The following is a 26523-nucleotide window of genomic DNA, read 5'->3' as shown; positions in this document are numbered from 1 at the left end:
AACATCGTGAGCAAACCTGGTCTTATAATTTCAAATTACAAGATTGAAATCGCCAACCCGTCTTGGGCAAGCGTGGTGATAAATGCTCTAACCTTCTCCACCACTGCTGAGCACCACTGCTGAGCAAAGGCTCAGTAGTGGGCTCTAATAGGCATCAGCCTACTAATTCATCAGATGATGATGATGGTGATGATATACTGTATCATTAATTAGTTTTAAATTTATGAATAGTGCGTCATTTATAACACTTATATTCTGTATACCATTCGTATGCGATCTTAATAACAATTGTAGTCTCATTGACGCCACATCATTATCAGTATTAAAGTCTGTACTGGAATTATATATACATCATTAAACCTTATTCCTGGTTTAGAATAGAAACTTTGTCTATTATGGGAATATTTTTTTCTTACTATGGATGTTTTTATTCATCAAGAGCACAATAGCACGAAACTCAGCCGAACACTAAATAAAAACTTGAGATACAGTTATTAGTTCTGGCTCGTTTCATTATTACTGAAGAGAAAAAAAATAAATACCTAAATAGAATTTATCCAAATACAAACACGCAAATTGCTTTTCATGTATACATACAAATATTAAAGTACTGATTTTACTCTATAGTAGCTTAAAAGCTTTATTAAGTGATTGATAAATTTTCTGTTCATAAACATATTTTAGAACCAATATATAAATATATATAGACTCGTGGTTCATTAAAGGCTCCTTCCTAACCGCCATTAATTGATTTCACGTACTACTGCATACACTTAAAATTTATGTTTAAATTACTACCATGTTAATATTACGTTATAATATTAAATTTATTGATATTATATATAGTAATCTATGAATTATTATATATATATATATATATATATATATATATATATATATATGTTACGTTAGTTTGTGTAGTGTTCAAAAACTCAAAGTGCACTGATTCATCAGAAATTGACACAATATACAACACGCTTCAAGGATTGTTTTTATCTATTTTTCACGATAATAACCTACCCTCAAGTGCACCATTAATCAGCTAAAACTCTGCAACGGGACACGACTCACAATTAAAAAATTAATGAACTGCATATTAATTAGTGGAAGCAAAGATTTTAACGGGGTCTTTCAAAGGTGAAGATGTCCTCATACCTCGAATTCCCATGACCCCGACCGATACACCATTTCAATTTAAAAGATGGCAAGCCCCAATTCGATTGGCGTTCGCAGTCGAAATTAACAAAGCTCAAGGTCAATCTTTAGAAACCGGAGGTCTAGATTTGGATGTGGGCTTCTTTTCACAAGGACAATTGTATGTTGTTTGTTCCCGTGTTTTAAATCCATATAGCCTGTATATATTTATACAATGGAAAAACAAAAAAAATATTGTATACCACAAGTATTGAAACATTAAACTTCAATAAAACACATGCTGCCTTTCGTTGTTCATATCGAAGCGTGGCACAGCAAAGCTAGTACAAAAGTATATATGTCAGCGTTAATGATTAAAATGTATTATTCGAAATAAATTCATAATTGGTCAATTGATTTGTAAGTAACATCAAATAAATATCAAATTGGTTTTGATTGTAAATAATAATTTTACTTTAATTTATAATTTGTAAAACGACTCGGACGTCATCAAACAATCAGTGAATTAGGTGAGTTGTAAAGAAAGGGGGCGGCTCCCATATAAGTAAGGCGAATCGACGATGGGTCGGTGGTGGTTCGGCAGCCGTTCTGTTCACAACTCGTAATTGTGGTCGAGAACTTATTTTAATAAGTATTGTACAGTAATTAATCTGTTCGCAGGAATATTGTGTTTACATATAAAATGGAGGATTATTCTCACTAACCGTGAGATTTCGGAACAACCTAGCTCGCCCAAACTCCAATCGCGAGCCGACATACTCGTATATATGATATGATGAGCATAATCAATTTATTAACGATTGTCAAAATTTAACAACGCCGAATAATATAAAACGTGCTAACAAACAAAGATGCAATAACCTACTTAGTACATTAAGTTATTAAATATAAATGCCAGTATGGCGTATTTATTTCTTTTGTCCATAAATTAGAAAATCTTTGGTTATGGATATGTGGTCACATATATATTAATTCTTCTGTTGACAAACATTTATGTAATTATACCTTGTTTTTAGTGCATTGCAGTGTTTTTAGTAACTTTTTAGTACAGTGTATTTATAAAAAATGGTTTTTATATTTTATTCTTAGACAAATTTTTGAGTCAATTAAATGTTTAATTATATCTTGACTAGGATTACACAGTGAATCACTCAATGCATTTAAAATTAAATATTAAAAACTATAAAAAAACAATTCGGTATTTACATTATTATTGTCATTTATGATAAAGTCACTGTTACTTCATTCACAAACTAATTATTTTTTATAATTTCAATAGTATAATCAGGGCCGGTAACAAATGCTTGTCAAGAAAGTTTTAAAAAGCTAAAAAAAGAATTTTTAAGCTTCAGAAACAATTACTGTAAGCTTGATTAATTATGTTACTGTTCTGAATAACAAAAGGTAGACTTTGTTTGGTAACAGCTATTTTCATATTTTATTTTTATTTCCTATTCTTGTGCTATTTTCTTGTACCTTTTTTTTAAACCAGCAATACATGCAAAAATTGGACATTTTCACAAATTTTGAGATCTTACAGTGTACAAAAACATTTGTGTCGTGACGTCAGTGGATATGTAATATTAAAAAAACTATAAAAGGAGTGATTAGTTGTTAATCAGTTCTATCTGCGTGAAAAAATCAAAAGGTTATACAAAAAGAGAAAATTAAAAATGTGTACGAGTATAAAATAATCTTGAAAGTTTTGAATTATCTGATAATACCATCTCAAACTTTTATCTGAGATAAATAGTTTTTAACAACATTTAAATATCAACATTTACATTACATTTCAATACAATGGCCATGTTGCAACTACCATTTTCTAAAGGAAATATGGACGTTAGAGACTTTGTTCTTTTGGATCATTTAAAAGCAATGAAAATCTCTGATATTATATGTTCCTAAGGATGCAAAACAATAAGTATTAAATAAGATTTCGCTGCTAGTCTTAACTTGAATTCCATTCAGTATTAACAAATTATTATCTAACTGGTAGTTTCCCAGCGGAGAAAATTTTTGCAATAAATAATTATAGCGTATGACCGTAGACTTTTTTTTGGATAAAAAGCAAAAGAAGTATTTTGAGATTGACGATTTGAGAAAAATATCTTGCAAAAATATTAACCTATGTTTTCCCACATGTTATCACAAAGAGTTCAATATTGTTGATGTTGAATATTATAAAAAAATTCTTACATCCATGGGGCATTTGCAAATGAGTTTTAGTGATTAATATTATGGTGTGAGGCTGTTTCGTATAATGCGATTTATGACAGATTTCCAACTAATTTTTTTGTGGATCACAGATGAAATCAGGAATTAACAAGGTCTTCATTTAAGGCATTAATCCAAGTAAAGCTCAACTTAGATGTTAATGTTTTTTAATAGTCGACTTTTTTACGTGAAAATACGGTTACAAATGGTAAAGTTTACCATAAATCAAACAAAGTATTACGGATCTGTGTCAAAACCTGACTGAAACCCTTATTTACTGGGAAACCCTTCAACGATCTTTGTATAATATAGAGTCTATATGATTAAAATACATTTCCTGGCTTAGGTCATTACAAACTATTGACTTTTTGTTTTTTTCTAATATTATTTTATTAAGTTGCATTAAAAAGTTTTCACCTTGTACAGTTTTAAAGATTGATTTATTGGTTTGATATTTGCATCACAATTATACTATAATATCTCAATTACTAATTAAATTATATGTAGATTTTTGAATACAGCAACCAAGCCTCATTGTTTTGCTTCTAAATCTATATTTAAGTAAAATTAAATTAAAACGAATATTAAAGCGACTCTATCTAAATATACAAATATTTTACTAACGACCTTCATTAAGAATCTATTTATTATTATGAAAAAAAATGAACTAAAATTTTTCAACATAAATATTCGAACTGATTTTATTATAAAAAAATTCTATAAAAAAAAATGTATTCAGTTAAAATTGCTTGGAACATAATATGCACTTATATAAAACCCATAATATATAGTACTAATTAATTTCTGGGAAAAAAATGTAATAACATAATTTTGCTATTTCTGTACTTATAATTTTATGTTTTTATTTGAACGAGAAACTTTATTGGCTTAGTGGTGTTTATGAAGCAGATTTCTTCAATGCAGCGATATTATTAACATACATAGTTTTGCATTGTTAGAGGGATATTTATCCCTATATAATGTTTTGCTTATAAACCTTTCCATACAATTTTGAATATTAGTGTTACTTACAAGCATTTTTTTTTTTTATTCAGTGGATATTTTATCATGATTTGTATAAAAATAAGTCTAAAGATAGTTAGTTCTCTAAAATCGTGTGCATATTAGCGAATATTGATAATAAACTGTGGTTTTTATTTCATGTATCTAAAATGAATGAAGATTACTAATGATTAAAAAAATATATTTATCTGGTTTAATAAATAAGTTTAAAACAAAATAATTTATATTAAATAAAATAGAAAGATAAATGTTTAAAATTGATTTTGCTTCTATATTAGTACTAATGATTTAATACCAGATTTTGTTTATTATATAACAAAGAATGTAAGACCTAGCTACTTCATAACATACATATTTTACTTTCACATTAATAATCATACTTTCCGTTTTGTGATATTTCAATATATAACTAAGCCCATCAATTAAATTTTCTGTAAGTTTATCTTTTGGGTTAATTTAAAAAATATATATTCACGTGGAGTAATTATCAATTTTTACTTATTGTATTATATTCGTAAGTATATTGAAACTTTAATTTTAAACAAAATATTACATACATGCAAGTAAAAATATGATGGGTTTAAATCTTTAGAGTTGTTTCAATCAATTGAGGGACGTTGTCCTCATTGAAGCTCTCTGCAAGCGACTAGGGAAACCAAGAGACAATTATTAAACATAATTAATTAGATATTATCATAGATGGGATCAGAGAAATAATAAAACAACTTTATATAAAGCTTCTTAGAGGTGTCTAATGTCTATGGTAAAGAGTATAAACTGTGATCACTTTATCGTTGTTATAAAAATTTTAACTCCTTCAATTTAGATACGCCATTCACAACAGTTAAACTTTTTTTATAGTTAAGCCTAGAATAAATAAATAAATTTTTTGACAGAAAAACCATTAGACTAATAAGGTACTTATTATAATTAATTAATAATAATAATTTAAATTGAACCGATATTTAATTACTATTTGTTAGTAATTTTGAGAAAGGTCCGGCCCTAAGTCTAATGGACCATTAGCATACATTAAACGGAGTTTACTTTATAAGAGAATTGCTCGCTGACGCGGTTTTGTTAGACAAAGAATACGTAGCATACTTAAATTAATATACGGTACTCTCTTATTCACAACAAGCGAAAATTTTTATGTCCTATAAGTTACTACGATAATCATGCGGTTTGATTTAAAACAACATAAAAGTTATATCCAGGACTTCAATTTAACACGTCAAATAAAAATGTGGTTGTCGTACATATTTCGTAATTTTATTATTCTACAGTCTAACGGATGTAACGTTTCTATTAGTTTTCAATAATCACGATACTGGGAAGATGAGATGAAAAACAATTTCAAATAAAGTTATAATATTAATTTAATAACAAATAAAAAAAACTGTAGTTAGCTATTTTAGTTCTGGTTTTGCAAATAATTTATTATTGTTTAATAATTTATTTAATTTTAAGTGTCTGTTTTAGCTTTTTGTCATCACGATTTTAGTTGTGTCAAAATTATGTGATCCATATTGTTGAAATATTGATCATTTTAGTTTATTAAAATCGTAGTCGCTTATGATATCAGATTATTTTCTTTTAAACTATTTTCTGGGCCGTTTTAATCTGTTTTATTTATCGTGAACACAAAGGCTTAATTTGTTTTCCAGTTTCAAGCTAAGAAATAGTTTGTATGCTGGTGACTATTTAAGCATGAATCTAATTCTGCCCTTGGAGTAGAATTTCATTGTTGACCCTGGCTTAGAAATTTTACTAACCATTAAAGAAAAATAATTACGTAACATAGTATCACATAGATAAAATTAAGGAGTCTTTTGAAATTACTTGGAACAAAAAAATTTTGAACAAAGCATAAAATTAGTTATTATTATTCCTCTTTCCTATTGTGAAGAATTTTCTGCACTGTTAAAGGTAATTGTAGCAAATCTTAAAAAATATATCTTTAAAGTTGCTCAAAGAATCTGTATAGCGTCAAGAGACGTAGATTGGATTATTGTTAAGATGAACATAAGAACCTGGCGACAGCTACAACGAGAATTCACAACACTGTATAAAACATTTTGCTTTGTAACTATTTAACTAGGTATTTTATTATATATTTTTTATTAAATGAAAAAAATACTAATAAACTTTCCATCGTAATTATATTTTCCACCGATATCTAAAAAAAAAAATAATTATATTTTGTTTTATATATTTTGTTTAATATATATATTTATGTAAATGGTCGAACAGTCATACCAATTTATTTTATCGAAACCCCATGAAGGCATGGTTCTGGTTATGATTCTGTAAGTACGCATTTTTTCTTAAAGATAGACAGAAAATAGTTATTTTTCAGCAATCAAAAACAAGGACATGAAACAGAGAAAAAAACATCGGAATTATTTGAAACGAAAAAGTCTTAAATTAAGTTTGACTTTGAGTCAACTGAGTAATACGAATCAACCAATCAATTTAAAATTCAGAACTCTAAGTTTTTTATTGAAGGTAGATGAAAACTTTCTCAGATTTCCTGTTAAAATTGTTGGTCACGAAGTTGGTTGTTCTAATGCCTTGTCACTAACATATTCTCAATATTTATGTAGTTTGTACAGGTGAAATCTTTTTGGAGATGAGCGTGTAACGACTGTAGATAGGGGCTCCGTAAATCCACACCTGGGTCGCTAATCCCGGGCACTGTTAAAGCTCCTCTTCCTGCCACACGATGGACCCGGCACTCGCAAAGTGAATCCATGGAATGTCGAGAAGTTTCGTCTCTCTGTGTGTACGTTCAATGAAGCTTATTCATAGCTACTTTTTTTTCTTAATACAGTATACAAGCATATCTAGCAGGCGGACTAATTATTTTCCGGCAATTCTACAATGAACGATCTTACTAAGAATTAGTCGATTAACGGTGCCCGGAAATAACTAAAAAAGTTAAAATAAATTAAAAGTATATAAAAAAAAAACAAATCTATTTGAATGCGATTAAGTAAAAGAAAATCTGTAATACCATTACTAACCATTTAAAAAAATTAACTTAGCAGTGTGGGTAAATTATATAACTTGACGTCATTAATTCTATAAAAAATGTAAATAATAGTAAACACAAGAGCTTAGCGTCGCGTCGCAACAAATTTTTATATCATATAAATTGTGTAATAAGTAATTATAAGATCGTGAAAGTTTTAGGGTAAAAAAAATAAACATTTTTTTTTAAGTTATTTATACGATTTTTAAGTATATAAGTTTATTCTCTATCATCATAGTTCAAGTTTTCGACTCACGTCCAGTCTGTATGCGTTCACGTAGCACTAACGGTGACACTTGACTCCTCTCATTCAGACAACGTGCTGCTGTTATATTTCAAGATTCAGTAAATATAATACTACCAAAAGAAAATATTATACCCTTATACCTTTGCAATGACTCTGTTATATACAGTTCGCATTATTTTAAAAAGACATTTGATGAAACAAAAAAGCTATAAATTATATTGTTTAAATCATGTATTAATTACTAAAACGCACTGATGAAAGTTTTGGAATTTGTCTTACAATATATTGTAAATTGAAAATTAGGAAGAGAATATATATTGGTCATAAGATATATAGAAGCTGATCGTAAATGTGTTCAGTTTTTAGCAAGCTAGATCTTAAATTTTTTTTCTCTACGGGACTATTTTCAAAACTAGAAACCATGTAGAAATCGGTTTCTTATGTTATATGGTTTTATTTTAATAATAAAACTTAGACGTTTAATTTAATAGAATAAATGAATAAAACTTAGACGTTTATTTTAATAGAATAAATGATAAGACATTAAATATAAAAAACACAAACATCCCGCTAATAAAGGTTCCCAGTGATGTTCTGTTGTGATGTCTCCCGCGTTCCACATCGCTCACAGGTAAACACCGCACAATATTATATTGTGAATAACATTTTCATATAGAATTAAGTATAAAAAGATGTATCTTACATTTTGTGTCATCTCCAAAAAGCCGCCAGTACATCGACAATTTCCTTTATGTTGTAATCCTAATATCAAGAGTCGACAGCAGTTACTTTTTATTTATTAATATTATATGTTTCAGAAAACGTTTTTGTTACCAATGTCAGGATCTATTCTGTTTATTGAAATATTTGTATAATTAATATACTTTTATTATTAGGGATGTAATAATATAAAAAAAAAAATTGTATTCATTAACTTATCATATGGAATAACATTGTTGGTTGGTTAACATTTTATTTACTGTACAAGCTATAAAATGAAGCAGACGGCATCTTCTGATTATATTATTGTTCCAGTAAAAAAAAATATTCTAGGTATCAATAAAACGGTTTCAACAATTTATTGGATCTAAACAAATGTTCACTAACATTCAACTGCTGAAATAAAATAAAACATAAAAATAACAATCATATTTATTTGGAGTGTCTGACAAAACCAAACCATGACCCTCATTTATCATCATGCATTTCGTATACGAAATACCGTGCCAACGGGTATAGTCTCCATATTGAGTTATACTAAATCTTTGTCCTAAAGCTTACTGACTTTGAATAATTGTCAGATACATGTTATGACCTACTATTTTTTCTATAAAAAGTACTAGAAATGAAAACATGTTACATATATTGATAAGCGCTACTGCTGTCCATCGATCAAACAATCGATTGCTTCAGGTTTCAGTTTCAGATACTGTTACGATATGGAGAGGAGTATGGGAAACGAAAGTGAAATTAGGACTTCGGGCACTCTTATTGACCTCATTTAAATATAGCTGGAGTATACATTTTATTTTGGTCCTCTATGAAAGGGCAAAGCCTCACTACCCCGCCCACGGCTACAGAGATAGAAGTCAAAACAAGGTAGCTGTATCACTTATCTCTTCATATTATAGCAACAGCAAACATAAAGGCGCTGTAAAAGTGATATTCATATTAAGGCAAAGATCATCAGGAGGTCTCTCTCATATATACATATCTTTATCTGAACTCAATCAATCGTCTGTGTTCACTATATGAAGATATTAATCTTGTAAGTTAGTTACTCCCAACCCATTGATAAAACTAGAATAAATTTAATGTTTATAAGACTTTTCTTGCATATACTAATATTATATTTGAAATTGGTTAATTATAAGAATTTTTTATACAAAATATAAATTAATCGTATTAGAAGCATCATAGGTATTAAGAAGAAATTACTGAGAAAACTTTAACCTTTTAGTAAATAATATTTTTTGTGAACCTGTTTTTTTTTTATTTTTCGTAATATTGTCATTGAACTAAAATGTACATGAATAATGTGAATAGAAATCATTACTTGAATCAGATATATAAAATTAAGAAAAAAAAAAATATGTTAGAAAATTCCTAAAACACAAGGTTAAGCTCCCGCGAACTATAAATATCCTAGACGATTTTGCTTGGTTAAAAAACAAAAACATGTTTTAGTGAAAATGAAAATACTTTAAACGTTTTAATAATAATTTTTTTCTTACAGTAACTAGCATTAAATAGTTGAATATATCCTATAGGATCTACCAGACAAACAGACAGTATAAAACTTGTGAAAAAAAAATGGAAAACATTCGAAAAACTTTATTCAAAGTGAAATTTAGCAAAAATATAAAAATGTTATGTTAATTTCATGATGTTGGTGTTTGATTTAGCCATAAACTTTTTTTAAATATATAATCTATACATTTCTATGTAAATATTGAGAGGAAAATAAACAATGTTGATAAATAAGTAAATAAGTAACTAGTCGGTGACTACTATATTTGAAGACAGAAAATATGAAAAAACAAGAAAAAAAGTCTTAAAAAATATGAAACGTTATATAAATATATATATTTTTTTGTCGAGTACAATTAATGTCCTTGTTCCTTACTTTGCGTCTTCCTTTAAATAAGGTATTTTCATGTCCATTTCTATTTGTAGAGAAAAAGAAAATTCACAATCTTAAAATATTTGCTTGACTTCTAGTGTTGGATCCCCAAAATTTGCATATGTACTCGTGTGTATATTAATTATTCCAACCGATCACTTATTCTAGGAGAACGGACATTAAAATCCAGTCATAAAAACAAAGAAAATTAATACTATATAAAGATCATCTCTGCATAGACTACATTATTTAATTATTTTGCTGAATTTTAGTTCCACATACACTTATATATATATATATAAGTGGATATATAATTATAATTTAATTTACAACTCACAATTATAATTTAAACCTCTTATATTTTGCAGTAGTAGATTTATTGGCAAGATTATTTCTGATATATGTTATTAAATTTTTATTCTAATTGCTGTTGATTGAGTTTTAAAATAATTTAAACGATTGCACTATCTTTAATCGAGTATCTTACAGCAAAAGTTACGTCAATTTAAAGACAAGTAGGATGCCAAAAGCCCTGTTCTTATTTAACAGCACGTGATCTGCTTAATATAAATGTTAGTAAAAACTTATAATCTCACTGGCAGCTAAGATGCTAACAACCATATAAAACTTCTTTTCTTGAACGTCTAGCTATTTACATAGAAATATTTATGTTATACTAATACTTACGTAACCTCTGCTTTAAGCCAGGATTGAGTTTTTTTCAGAAAAGTTGATAACCCAGGGGTTAGTGTAATATAATAATTATTTTATAGCTTAGTAGTACTCGAAAAGACCATAAAAAATTGGAATACTGACAATTTATAACTAAGATTGGTAAGGTGTGTAACAAAATCTGTTAGCTAAGATCTTTATGATCGTTTTGCTAAAAAATATTTTAAGATGAAATAATATGATATATATATTTTTTTAATATACGGGAAGCCATCTGTGTTCTCCAAGAAAGTCTATAGTCTATAGTCTACTCGAAATAAAAGATTGATAAATGAGCTTTTCTCATTAAGACGTATTCAGCGGTAGGAAAAATATATATCGGATTTAATACAAATTCGTCTTTTAAAGAGAGACGCCAGTCTCGCTGACGTCACTTATGTCACTTCTTCCAGTACGTTCCATGATATTTTAAAATGAAACTTCCATTCTTCTAAATGTTCTTGTATTTCTCGAAGATTCTTCAGAGTCACATTCTTCAATGGTCCGCACTCACTGAACTCTGCCGTCGTGCGTCCAGACCTCGTATTTATACCAGAATTCAAACATAGTTCTATTCTCCTTTTAAACAGTATTTGATTTCGTTTCACTTTTAACAAAAATTATGAATACCAATAAGTTTTAATAGTAATTGATGACAGCCTCAAGTTATTTTCATGTTCAATCCGTCATTAATGCTGATAGCGCCTATATATATAATTGACATTTAGGACCTGTATCTGTAGTCTGTAGTATATCAATAAGTTAATCGAAACGTTGTACATACATCTTCTAAGATATGGTCAAGAATGACAGTCAAATTTAAACTCTTGTTTTAATAGCCATCAAATTAAACATGTCACATTTAAAATAAATTGATCAATCTAAGAAGACCAAAGAAATATTACAGCTTAATATAAAATATTAATTGAAAATATAAAATATATGAGATAGCTTGCTAATAATAATCAAAATTATATAATTCATTAATCCAAGAAGCGAAGTCATAATAAGTTCAAAACTAAATGGAAATATCTTATAATACCTTAATACTTACCCACGACGGTACAAAGCAATATCACTATACTTCGTTTGAAACTGTTTACATATTCGGATGTAATCTAAAGGATATTACAGTCACATAGGCTCAATTTAAGGCTAACGACGCAATAACAGAAAATATAAAATGATAAGCTTATACTATAAAGACAATAATATAAGTAGCTCGTTACTTTTTATACCATTTTGCACCGCATGCGTTTGAATTTAAAGAGCATATTGTGTTATGTTTAATCAATATCATATTTCCATAGCAATTTGTATTAACTATCTTTTTAATATTTCTGTTTTAATCTAAAGCCATAGTATGGTTTTTTTTTATTATTAGAATAAGATTTTCCTTCCTTTTTCTTCTGTTTAATTTTATTGCTTCTATTTCGCTCTATTTCTGACCTTTCTGCTTATGTAATCTATAATATATAAATAAGTTTGAGGTTCAAGATCAATGTTCAAAGACACTACACTACTATAATATCAATGTTATGAGAACTAAGGCTTTCACGAGTATTAATTGTTATCATATCTCATCTGCCCGTATCACGGTTGCTACAAAGTGACTAAAACATCGGAAGTATATATTTTTAAAAAATAATAAGAAATGCTTAGTAATCCGAAAAATATTAATTTCATTTAAATATTCAGGTTAATAATTTGCAGAGCTATGTTTTAAAATAATACAACAAGTTAAAAGTGTTATTATATACTTTAGAATATTTAAGGTTTTTTAAAGTTAAAACGTTAGATACTTTGTTTATTTTTCAAATATACAAAGAACTACCAATTAATTCAGCTCAACAACTCAAATAATAATCCGACGTAAAAATTATCATCTTTAAAGACTAACGAAATTAAATCGAAAACCCTGGCTACAAAACCTTAATGAGTGGCTCTTAATTGAAATAGGTTTCAAAACCCTTAACATCATATTTCGATTTACCTTACATCATATGATATAAACATGCTTCATATCTATTTTGTATATAAATAAATTTACTATCATCCATAAAAAAGAAAAAATTACCGTGACTAAAGAAACATCTAAAGGATTTGCAAACTAAATTGACCAAAACGATAACGCTTAAAGAGCAAAGGACAGGAATACATGTCTAGATTTTAATTTATTTCATTAAAAAATGAGTTTATTTTTTTATAATCTTTAATTGGAGATATTCTTTCAATGATGTTTTGATTTAAACGTGTGTGTAGTGTAAGATACTTTTGGAGGTAATCTTATACCTTAGATTACATTAAAGCATTGTTGATCAGGGATAATAAATTTCTCAACAGTAAAAGATATTCAAATTATTTGTATTGGTTTTGAAGTCTATTCTAAACAATTGAATATTATTTATATAAACACAACCAAATCTTTTTTTTTCCAATATTAGCGTAGATGACGTTAAGGCGGTGATTTCATATCTCAAAACACAAAATAATTAAAAACATAAATAACTTGCCTCATCCATTAAATATTGAGTGAAGAAATGAAAACATAACTAAAATATTAATCGTGGACAACGAGTGAAATTTGTACGATTTAAAAAAAATTACTCGATTTTTATTATTACATATGTATTTACGATGTAAGTGATTCTAAAGAAATTCACCACTTACACAAGGAAAATGTGATTTTTTTATTAATTTTAATGAGAAAGTTAGATAACTATATTACGAATTCCTAAAAAATGTTACTTAAATACTGGTAAAGAGCAGAAAAATATTTCAATGTTAAAATTTAACGAAGAATAGTTACTAGCGAGAGTTCTGCCCGTTTACATAGTTAATTTGCCTTTGCTGTGATAAATCCTTAAAATTAAGTTTAATTGTGTTCAATAAGATTAATTTGTGAATTTGTTGTGATAATTTAATTAATATCGAAGTAGTGTTAAATTAATATTGTGTAGCTGTTTTGTTTTTAAGATCAGAAGTGGCATAGGATTTACTTGCCTGCTATTATCAGTACATCCTGATTCACAGCATTGTTCTTTTCAAATTACCCTTGTTTAATTGTAATAAAAATTACTTTCGAAAAATAGTGGTTTGTATACTTTTACCTAAGTAAAGGGTAATAACAATTCTGTGATTAAGTATAACGAGAGTTTAGCGAGTACGTTCCAATTTTCTTGATATCAAATAGTAATGATATTAATGGTAATAATGACAGAAAAAAATGTTTCGCTTCAAAGTTACACGAATCTTGACCCTATGTAGCTTCTGCAAGAAACCAGGCCTTAAATTTGAAACTTGTTTTGCGAAGTTAAAGTCTGAATCTCGAAAATCTAATAATGTAAAATTTTGCGGAGAGAACCTTGATAGGAAACACAATGACATTGTCGTAGCTGTGATACAGGGAATCCCAGTTGGTGTATTAATTGACTCGGTTCAACTATTTCACTTATTTCTTCTGCTTTGTTGAGACACCTTAAGTAAGCAAGTAAGCCCGCCTATAGAGTTTTAAGAGGCATCGGTGGTCAGGAAGTGGAGTCTACCTACTATGTGGCTTTGCCGATAGAATTTAATGAAATTACTTTGGAAGTAGGTTTTCATGTTGTTCTTCCCAATTACATGAACATTTAGGTAATCATTGTTACCGACGTATTGAATCGAGAGGGTGCTACATATTACCGGACTTGTTCTCAGTAATAAATAATAACATAATATAAGCCTTTATTCAGACCTTATTAACATTTATTGAACACATATTTTATTTACACCAACAACCTGGTCTGTTTGCACAACTTTGACAAAGGACTCCTCCATTTCTTTTCACTCTGTTCTGTTCTGAGCTCTTCTGGTCCAAGCATTCTCTGCTATACTTTTTATTTCATCCTCCCATCTTCGGTACTGTCTACCTCGATTCCTTTTGCTGTCTATAGGGTACCAAAATATTTTGTTCCAATTGTGAGTAGCTCTGACTATGTGGCCGGACCATTTCCCCTTTAGTTTCCTTATTCTTGTTGTGACATCCTCAATTTTCATGCGTCTTTGGATGGTGGGGGTTGGATGGTGATGGTTTCTTATTCTATCGGTTTTTTTTGCTTTTGGCATACTTCTTTGCATTGCCGTCTGACACATTTCGAGTTTGGTGAGAGCCTAGGTCTGGCAGCCATATGTAAGGACTGGGAGTATGCAAATGTTATACAGTTTTGTTTTGAGGTACGTTTTGATTTCTTGTTCCTCATTATTTCTTTGAACCCCCAATAGCGTTTCCATGCATTTAAAACTCTTGTATCAATTTCTTTTGTTATTATATCACTATAACTGATTTGTTGACCCAGATAAATGTATTCTTTCACAAACTCTACTGAGTCGCCATCTAGAAGGATAGTGTCTTCTAGTGCGTTTGCCATAGTTTTGGTTTAAGAAGCTTGGACAGACCTATCTTGCGGCTTTCTCTATTTAAATTAGAGATCATGTTTTGTACTTGGTCTTTCGTCATTGCCATTACTACTATGACATCAACGAGCCGTAGGTGTGTAAGATTTTCGCCATTTATATTAAGTCCATACTGGTCCCATTCCAGCCTCTAAAAGATTTCTTCCAATACAGCTGTAAATAATTTAGGTGACATCGGATCTCCCTGATGTAAGCTTCTATTTATATTTATTTGTTTCCCCTGTTTCTTCAGTTTTATTCTCGCTGTACCGAGGCTGTGTTAGCCATAGACAATTTTTTTTTACGAAGAATAGTTACTAGCGAGAGCTCTGTCCGTTTGCATAGCTGCTTTGCCTTTGTTTTGATAAATTCTTACAATTTAGTTTAATTGTGTAATCATTTTGTTCAATAAGATTAATTTGTGAATTTGTTGTGATAATTTAATTAATATTGAAATAGTTTTAAATTAATATTGTATAGCTGTTTTGTTTTTGTCTTTTTGTTTAAGAATAAACCTTTTGTTTCTAACAATATGGTATTTTCAAGATCACAATAAAGTCATGCCAATTACAGGATTGCAAACCGTAAAGTGGAAGCTATCAAATGGGAAATAAAAGCGGTGCGAGAACAAAGCGTTTGTTTCACGAGAGGTGCTTTAGAATGGCCGGTTTCAAATTTAATAAACGAATTCAACTTCTGGCTAGCATCCGTATGAAAACATTTTTTTATATTTGTGAACAAAATTGAGAAAGGATTGAATAAACTACTATGTTAAATAATGAACATCTAATTTATATATTTTTTTTTCTATGCCAATACTTCATGACTGATGTGAGAGTAAAGTTATGCATTAAATGTCATCAAGTGATAAATATCTCTTAAGTCAACAAAAGGAATACACTAATATTTTAATTTAAAGATAAAGTCTAAACAAATCGTAATTTGACTATCTGAAATTGAATCTACAGCTAGTTTTAGTCCTATGTTTGTGATCGTACCTATATACACCGCAAGGTCAAATAAAAAGTCCGAAAAGAATATAGTCTTCAGATTCAGTTTGAGATAAGCAGTTAACAACCACGTAAAATGTTTGTACAACTAAGTATACTCACCTTCTAACTGCTAAGAGGAAATTCAAGACAGAATTTAATATTCACATATAATTTACAAAGTCAATATGTTATACCTTATTGGCTATTATGTTAAAATAAAACTAATTTTTTTTTTTAGTTTTCGTAACATACAATAATTATTTTTTCCGAAAAGGAGAGTACCCAACAGCGCAATGCAAAGTTGTGGCTTTCTGAAATTATTTTAGTTTTTCATTGTGCTGGATTAAGTAACGGTTAGGGCTACCTCATATTCAGTCGTCAAACTATGACTGAGGAACACGTGACTCCTAGTAATAATTAAAAAAATATACTGCTTCCAAGTTTTTGATTTCTGTCCTATACAAAAAATAGTCCGTATGTACTTAACATTCATCAACTTTTCTTCACAACAATCAGGGTAAAGGCATGCAATCAAATTAATTTTGAGAATATACGACATCTTTTAAAACTAAAATATTAAATAATGATGGAAGTAAAAATACAATTATTTAAATTAAAATAAGTAAACTCCGGTGAATCTTTAGGTATCAAATTATAAGTTTTGAGGACGTTAATTGAATGTCTTATAAAATGAATTCTATATTTTTTAAATATATAATCTCTGAGAATTTAACAAAAAAGAAAAAAATATAATTTAGTTGAAGTTCTATTTTTTGTAGTGTATCTTTATGTAGTTATTAAGTTCTAGCTGTTGCCCGCGGCTCCGCCCGCGTGTTGGTCGCTTTTCGCATAACCATATATATGTATATATCAAACTTAAAATAATTACACACAGAATAGGGATAACAAATGATAGACAACCACAACTAACAAACAAAAGAAAAACAAATGATAGACAACCACAAACAACTAGCAACACTGAACATTCGAACCGCATGTAGTCATTACACAACGGAGAATATTAACACCGCGAGCTAGGTTGATGGTCTATTTTATCAACGCCATCTATCGAGCACAGCGTTCAACACTTCAACCGCGCCCGCGCCCGCGCGCACTGCGTTATTTGTTATTTTTGTTACCTCTCATAAGTTTTAATATTAAAATTAACATATATTCAAACATATTTTTTTAGTAACTAATATAACTAATTAACTATTAACTAATATATAATATATAACTAATCAACATTAAGTTGTGGTGTTGAAAAGTTTTGAAGCAGTGCTTGAAGTAAATTTTCAATTGACCATAACTTCTTTTTCCCTTAACCGATTTTGACGAAACAATGTTTTGACAATGCTCTTAATTATATGTAATCCAACTGTGACCGCGTTCAAATCCGTTGAGTAGTTTTCAAGTTATAACGTACCAGACAGACAGACAGACAAAAATTTCAAATATTGTTTTTTCTTTTGGTTTCTATGACCCTTCTTTAATTGCGTCCTATCAGTTTTTTGGAAAAATATTTAATGTACAGACATTCGATTTTTACTGTCTTATTATATGTATAGATAATAATTTTCCAACTCATCCTATTTGCAAACGCCAAGAAATATATGTATATAAGTAATAGTTAAACGCGTCGTCTATTAATAAAAGAAAAAAATATATTAAATAAACTTTAAAATAGGCTTCAATACACACGCTAAATCGATATTAAATTCTCTATGGTTTTTTATAAATGAATATTTAATGTTATCGAAACCTGTATCATTATTTTAAAATGATGTAGGGTATACCTAAACTCGTCAATATGACATATGAATGAAAAATCTTCATTGATAAATTGAATTATATTATAAAAATTTTAAATGTCGGTTAAATTTGTACGATAAATATTTAAAAACTTGGGTTTTGTAAACAATTAAAAGACATACACTTAAGAATTGAATATCCTAAATAGACCAGAATGTAAACTGTATGCTAGACAGTTCTCAAGTACCTGTTGTAGAAAATAAGTAGTATTATGGAGTCCAATATTAAAATTTTTTCTTTAACAATGATTGTTTCAGAAACATTACTCAAAACATTGCATTGGTAATCATGTAATATTATTAATCAAAACCTTTATTTGTTTTATTTGAGATTCAAACCTGAAATATTCAGTGAGATCCTGGATAATGAAATCACATACTCGTAAGTTTATTCAGGTAAAATATTCATTTTTTATCCTGAGAGCTGCGCAGATCCCGCGCATAAAGCCAATGCTGGGGCTTAGAATCTTTATCAGACTAGTATTATTTTTAGGACGAAACGATAAATACACGAATAAATATGCAGCACGTTATTGCCTCTCATGCCTAATCTAATGCTATTGTAAGTCATAACTTAAGTGTTTGCTTCAACAACAAATTAGAAATTAACTAATTCTCACTATTAAAATTCGAAAGAAAACAGATGAAACAAGACTTTATTCAAGATATAAAAAAATGTTTTCTCCCGTGTTCTAAAAACAATACATTCCTATTACGATTAAATCTTCAGTGGAAAATTGTTAATATGTCGAATGGAAATTTAGTACATTTTAATATAAATATAAAGCTTAATATGCTGATGAAATGCTTGCTCCAAATTGCGATCTCCAAAAGGAGATCGAAAGACCCTAAAGCTTCCATCTCGATTGCCTAAACGACGATCACAACAAAGATCACAATAACTGGTTTGTGGAGACTGTCCGTACATTTCCGTCAAAATACATCAAGATCCTCCCTTAAAACAGGAAGAAGAACCGACTCTCAAAACCCGTTATATATAATATAAACGAACGACACAGATCAATCCATATCTCCATAGATATTAAGCGGTACTTTCCTCGTTTCAATACCAAGCCTATCGAAAAGGAAAGAAAGGTAAACAGAAGGTTGAACATTTTACCACAGATACTACTATTGGGCGATTGTCATAAAACTGGAGGTCCTATGTAAGAACGAACACTTCAAAAGACCTCAGTGCAAGAAGTATTTATTGATTCAAAGATCAAAGAGCCAGTGTAACCAAACAAAATTTTTAAGATATCTCGGAATTCAGACCATGCGAGATAAGGTTAACTCCCAGACATATTAGATCAACTAGACGACAGTAAGTAATTTAAGCTCTTCAAAGGCTTTTCAACTTTGATATCCTCTCAGGGAAATCATATCCAGCTGGAATAGGAGAGTGATACTTTTACTCTTTAAAAGGAAAGATAAGAGACTATTAAATGTGTACAAGTCTTTAAGAAAGTTGTACCAATTTTATAAGCCTTCTTCTGTCTTATTAGGTGTTATATTACGCATTAATAGCAATAGTTAGAAACTAACACATTTACGATTTGCTGATGATATCATATCATAATCATGGTCGAAACCTTTGAAGAGTTTTTGAGAAATTATCAGGATTTTCAACAGTATTTCTTACGAATAGCATCCTAAGATAAGACACTCCAAACTAAGATCACGTTCAATTACCATTTCAAGCCTGTTTTATGTAGTTTCCAAGGTTCTGTGCTCATATTTGATGATCCGTCGAAGTTAGTCGAACCGGTAGACCGACGACTGGATTGGTCGATAGCTAAATTTGTACTGTAGATTAGAAAGCATAAGACTAGGAGTTGTGGTCAACCTTTGGCACAGACCTATGTCATGCAATAAGAGATGAAGTGGGGTGATGTTGATTGTACTTGAATTTAATAGTCTTATTTGTTACTGTAATGCCAAATTTTGCTTATAAGAAGCAATATGAAGTTTAACAAAATTAAAATTTTAATCATTAGCATTTTAAAGGAACTTCTTTATCTATCCTAATATAGGATGGTTCGCATAACACCGAACCAAATATAAAAAAAATAATTAAAAGATTCGTTTAAAATTTCAGAATTACATAACACAAAAAAGGTAATACTTATCGGTTGATTTCACATTTATCAAATTGGTTTCCAGTTCCTAGATACTGAGAATTTGACAAACAGTAAAATGTATTGCGTGAGTACCTCCGAAATGGTGTCAACGAGAAGCAATATAAATTCCTTACAATTTGATTTTTTTTACCAATGAAACAAAATAATACGAACAAGCAATTGTCTTATGACAGAGTTGAAAGAAGAAAAATAATAGAAAGCTCTAAATACAGATATTATTAGGTATAAAGGTAAATAATATTTATCTATTTTATTAATGTCGTCTTATTTTTATTTTTACTCAGACAAAAGCACCTAGGTATAGTTAGAACTGTAGCAAAATACATACTGTACTTTACACAATGTAAATTTACACACATCTTGAAAAGGCTTCCTACTTGTTATATACTTTCAGTTCTGTTTGCAATATAATTTTATTACATTTTATATCATTGTAAATTTAAGAAACTATCTCAATAAGCATTTTGTGAGAAAAATTTGAATATGAGAAGAGAAGTACATTATAAAATTGATATGGGTAAAATATTACAGGACAAAGGATGATTACCGTCCACTATAATACACAATATTTTTGTTCAAAATTTGACATTTGTTTTAATTTAACAAGATATTTTAGAATGTAAGAGGTAGTGGAAAATAACATAATGGATCTTGCACAAAATATACTCAGTTTCAAACTAGAATTGGTGTCCAACCATATATTTATAAGTCATTGAAATAAAAATTCCTAATAATTTAGGAACCAAATAAACTTAGAACAAAAGAAATGAATTCAGTAATCCTATATAAAAAGAAATGTATTTTTGTTGCAAATCTATGTAATAAGGGTATGGGCGATATACTAAAAGCTACAGATATATGTATTCAGTTGTTTTTCGTTCCCGGCATCGATCGGTGCAAAAAAAAAATAATTAAATCGTTGCGTGTTTGAAATTTTTATAAAATCAACTCCGATATCAAGTCATTAATTGAGGTTTCTCTTTTTTGCTAACCTACATAAAAGTACCGCAGAACATAGTTTAGTATTTATAAAATTTACATGCAAAAATATTAAAGTAACGATTTAAAATATGATAGCATTTCAATATCACGATGAAATTACATCCTTTGGTTTGAATACATATTTTGGTAATCAAACACGGTACAACTAAGAAAGTCTTAATTATTAATTATTACAAAATTAACTATATTCTTCAAAGGATATTGGTTAAGACTTAACGTTTACTAAAATGTAAATATTAATTAATTTGCTCTATCATTCATTAAATATTAACTTTCTTTAATTTGTTCCAGAACTAGTTATATTAATACCAGCCTCTAACCACTCGCAGATAACAGCTGTATTATTTGATTTGTAATCTCTGAACCGTGAAAGGGTCAGCTTATCAAGCCAAATTGAAACTAGGAATTATATTTAAATAATGTCTTTTATCCTTTATACTCGTACTGTTTCAGTAATTTACATGTCTGTTTCATTTTTATTCGTATGATTAAAAAAAAAAAATTAAAATCGTTCATTGTTAAAATTAAGGTTTTTTTGTTCTAACGAATACTCTATTCAGCGACTTATTAATGTTTTTGATATATTAATGAAAATATTATTGTTTGTTGTTGTTGTTAATGGCTTACTAGACTACCTACCAACTCAATAAATGAACATATAAATGTTTTGTAATAATGAATTTTAACATAACATTTTTATTCTAATTCAACTGGATACTGCTTGACTATCATTCACCCTCTTTTAAAGACACCCAAATTATAAATTGAATGAAACACAGACGCAGGCAAACTGTTCCAATCTTTTGCTGTCCATATCAGGAAAGACGATGCGTATCTTAGTCCTCAGTTGGCGTCAAGGTAAACGGACTCTTCTTAGAAGTGAAAAGACATCCTTGCGTTTTGTTGGCGTTGATTTTCATAAGATATTCATCATTCCATTCGGAGATTGATAGAAATGTGATATTAACACCTTTGACCATGGCTTCTCTTGCCAACTCTAATTGATCCCGACTGGCCCTAGTAACTGGGTTCATGCCACTCCACTACTGTGCTGTCATCTGCGTAAATAAAAACACCCGATTAAAGCAAATCATTAATGTGCAACAAAAATAGTGTCGCTTGATTTGGAGACTGCAGTGATCCCTGCCCCCGGCCCCCAGAGATTGCCATCGGGTCCTCTGATCCAGTCGCCAAAGGGCGCGATGGAGCCATCGTGGGATTAAACACAATTGGGGGGGCAGCCTATCATGGATGACAAGCCCACTAATTGGGCCTCCTCCTGACTGTGGGATGCCAGCGCAGCAACCATCTTCAGATCCCGGTACCCTCCATGATTAAAAGCCCAAATAGGTAAAATTTTGCATTCAGTAATCGATATCTTAAATAAAACAACAAAATCTTCAAATGGAACTGAAAAAATCGTAGATACTCTATACATAGACTACAAAGTTACTAAGTTAATTAAAATTTTGCTTTCGACAGGTGACATGATTTTCTTTGTTATTTGTATTTTTTTACTTTATTTTTACCCCGAAGTAACTCGACCACTTTCTGTATATAAATAACTCTTTAGAATTTAAGCAGCATGGCAATGTTTTTTTTTTTGAATTTATCAAATATATTTTATTCAAAATTGTTATCAGGATATTTTAATTAAACGTATAATCAAATGATCACTTGGTATCCAATAAAAATATGTTACGTATATATCGTCTAATAACAATAACCTATTATTATATATCTAATAATAATACTCCGCTCTCTATATGGATAAAATTAAAACATTTACATTTCCATAAAATTCACTCCGAATATTTACTGCAACTTGCTCACATTTGAGAAATTGTATCGTGACTACGTTTTACCTGCGACAATAAAACACATTATTGAAATACACCAAAATAATCAAAAACCCAGAGCAATTGTTAAAGATTCAGATCATGATTTTCACCGCATTAAACATAAGAAATTTCTTGTAAATAGTTTGAGTTAAACTTTGATTTGATATTCCATTATATAGAGATAATAATTTGTGCTCTGATACTCCTACTTCACTTATAAATGAAAAATATTTTGTATAAAACGAGTTTCTTTTAGGAACAGTGGAATCGATGAGAACTCGTCCGACCTCCGCACGGTGCAGACGTGTGGTACAGTATTCCGATGCTGATTATTAGTGTGAAAGTGACAAAGTGATAGAAGAGGTTAGAAGATCAACGTGTCCGGCGTTGATCAAGCAGACTCCGAAGAGGGTAGCAGTCACCGTCGCTTAGTCGCCGTTGTTCTGCCGCCAGGTATCACAGTCGATAGGGAAGTAGGTACACCCCTGTTACCTAAAAGCAGGGACTAGTATTCGTGTTTTCTAACATTTATACACCTCCCTATCAAGGCAGGGAGGACACTCCCCGTTCCGTCGTCCATCATGGGCGACAACTATAAAATCCGATTCGAGGGACTACTACAGTTCCTCGAAAATAAATTTCCCAATATTTACCAACAATACACCGACCCTTGCAAGCCACTGAGGATGGCCTCTTTCGACACGGATAGCCCGGCTTCACCAGGCTGCCCACAACGCCGCATTAAATCCGACATGGAATGCTCCGAAAACGAGTGGGAGTCTTCTTCTTCGCTGACTTCTGACACCGAGGAGGACAACGACGGGTTCAGGCCCGTTGTATCTAAATCGGGGAAGAGGAAGGCGGCGAAGTCGCTGAAGGCTCCGACGCCAGTTAAGAAAACAGTGACGTCACCCGCAGCTGCCGGCGCAGCTGCGCGCGCACCTGCGGGCACGCCTGTGTCTGCACCTGTGGGCACATCTGTGTCCGCACCTGCGCCCGCACCTGTCCGCACAGCTGCGGGTACAACACTACCGACCACCGCGTGGAAAAAAGACAAATCGATGTTGCCTCCGCCGCTCTACATTAGAACCAACAAAAGCTGGAACGATATTTCCAGCTTACTTAACGACAAAAATATTAATTTTACGTCAGCCCGGAACACGGCAGTAGGGATCAAGGTCTCTGCAGCCACTCCAACCGACCACCGTGCATTGACCGCGATGTTACGGAAAAAAAGTATTGAGTACCACACCTACGCCCTCCCGGAGGAGCGTAGGCTGACAGTAGTAATCAAGGGTCTCCCCGCGGAGATACCCGCTGAAATTATTAAAGAGGACCTTCTGTCCCAAAATCTGCCGGTGTTGGAAGTGCATCGAATGCACAGGCCCAACAAAAAACCATTCGACATGCTTTTAGTCCACTTATCTCTTACCCCGGAAGGTAAGAAAATATATAATATATCTTCAGTTTGTCGATTGTCGGGCTTGGAAATCGAGCCCCCGAGAAACCGCGGCGCCCCGGGGCAATGCCACCGATGCCAACTATATGGCCATTCGCAGAGGTAGGCGACCTAGGCGACCATGGCACATCCGACTGCAGCAGGGTTGGGCCTACGGAGGAGCCGCCTAGCTGCGTCTTGTGCGGCCAACAGGGTCATCCCGCGAACTTTCGCGGATGTCCCAAAGCCCTGCACTGGGCGAAAGCTGGGCGGAAACCCAACAAAGCCCAGGAGCCGGCTCCCATCCCTGCTGCTCCTCCTGCAAAAAACGCCTGGCATAGGCCTAGCGTTATTAACGAACCGACAGCAACCCAGGCCCCTAAGGCACCCATGGCCCTTCAGGCAACCCAGGCCCCTAAGACAACACAGGCCCCTCAGGCACCCGCGCACATACCGGCAACCGGCCTCGCAGCTGACTTGCAGTTAGTCTGTGACTTCGCGAGTCTTATAGACCCCGCGGAGGTGCAGTCGTTCGCCGCCAAGCTGAGGGCTTCCGATGGCAATCCTCAGGCCCGCATGCTGGCAATGTGCCAGCACGCGGGCATGTTGAGTGCCATGGGAGCGTTCAAAGCCAATGGCAATTAGGACCAACGATTAGGCGTCCCAGACACCCCTCCTAGACCCTGACAGTAAACATATGACCGACAGTACAGACATAAAAGTCCTCAAGACACACAAGCAACATGACACAAACACACCGCCTTGGCCAGCGAAAACGAGGTCCCGTTTCTAACACGTCGCTCCGACGTTCTGCCGTCGGGGGACGTCATGTATTCCAATATCCGATTCATCCTCCACTACAACGACGTCCTAAGCCGAGGTCCGGCCTCTTAGAGGCACCCTTGGGACGGGCGTATCCCTCCGTCGGGCCCTTCGGGCCCGAATTAAACGGGTGGGTCCCATCGGGCCGCCCACCCCTCCCGGTGACGCTGTAAAAGCCAATAGGGCTAACAGCTACTGTCAACTCGAAAAAAAAAAAAAAAGAACAGTGGAATATGTATTAAATGTATAATAAATGAAAAGCTTAAAAACAATAAACATATTTTTTTTCTATAAAATATTGCAATCTATGGTGTATTCTATCAAATTTTTAATCAGTAGCTTTAATACGATTAAAAATATGTCCTAAAGGATTAATGTTGAATCTAAGAACCTGTATAATAAAAATAGATTGCAATTTTAACATAGGGTAAATTGGAAATGAATCTATTAATGGCATGTGCCAAATTAGTGCAAAATAACACATTTTTTTTATTTAAAAAAAATATATATATTTTTAAAAATTGTGCTCTTTGAATGCTCTTATTGCAAAAAAAAAGGATACATCGCATATGAATATTGTGCTCCATGAACTGGCTGAAATCCAAAACATTTAGATAAATATGAATGTTGTGTGCAGAAAAATATTTAAAGACCAAAAAGTTGCTGAAAATTTACGAGTTATATTGTAGCTGGAGCTGACTTATTGTCATTGATCGAGTTTTACAATTTGTAATTTATTGGAGATTTGAATTTAAATGTCTGATCGTATTAATTTCGTTTTCTGAAATACTTTCTGTTAGTCAATAAATAAAATAAATGTGAACTTAACATTACTTATGTCATTTGTAAGAAAATGCCATAAAATATACATATAATATATCTCAACATCGCTTCATCACTTATTGCTTTTGAAGTAAAAAAATAATGAATTTATAAGCATCGTCTTTTTATTTTCAACAGCTTTTGATTTTTTTAAAACAATTTTTCAATCTTTTTCGGTCCTGCAAGATAAAAAGAGTCCTATAAACCAAAAGG

Source organism: Danaus plexippus, chromosome 10, assembly GCF_018135715.1.
Source record: "Danaus plexippus chromosome 10, MEX_DaPlex, whole genome shotgun sequence".
NCBI lineage: Eukaryota > Metazoa > Arthropoda > Insecta > Lepidoptera > Nymphalidae > Danaus > Danaus plexippus.
The sequence above is the reverse complement of the archived record's forward strand: the minus strand, read 5'-3'. Positions refer to the sequence as shown.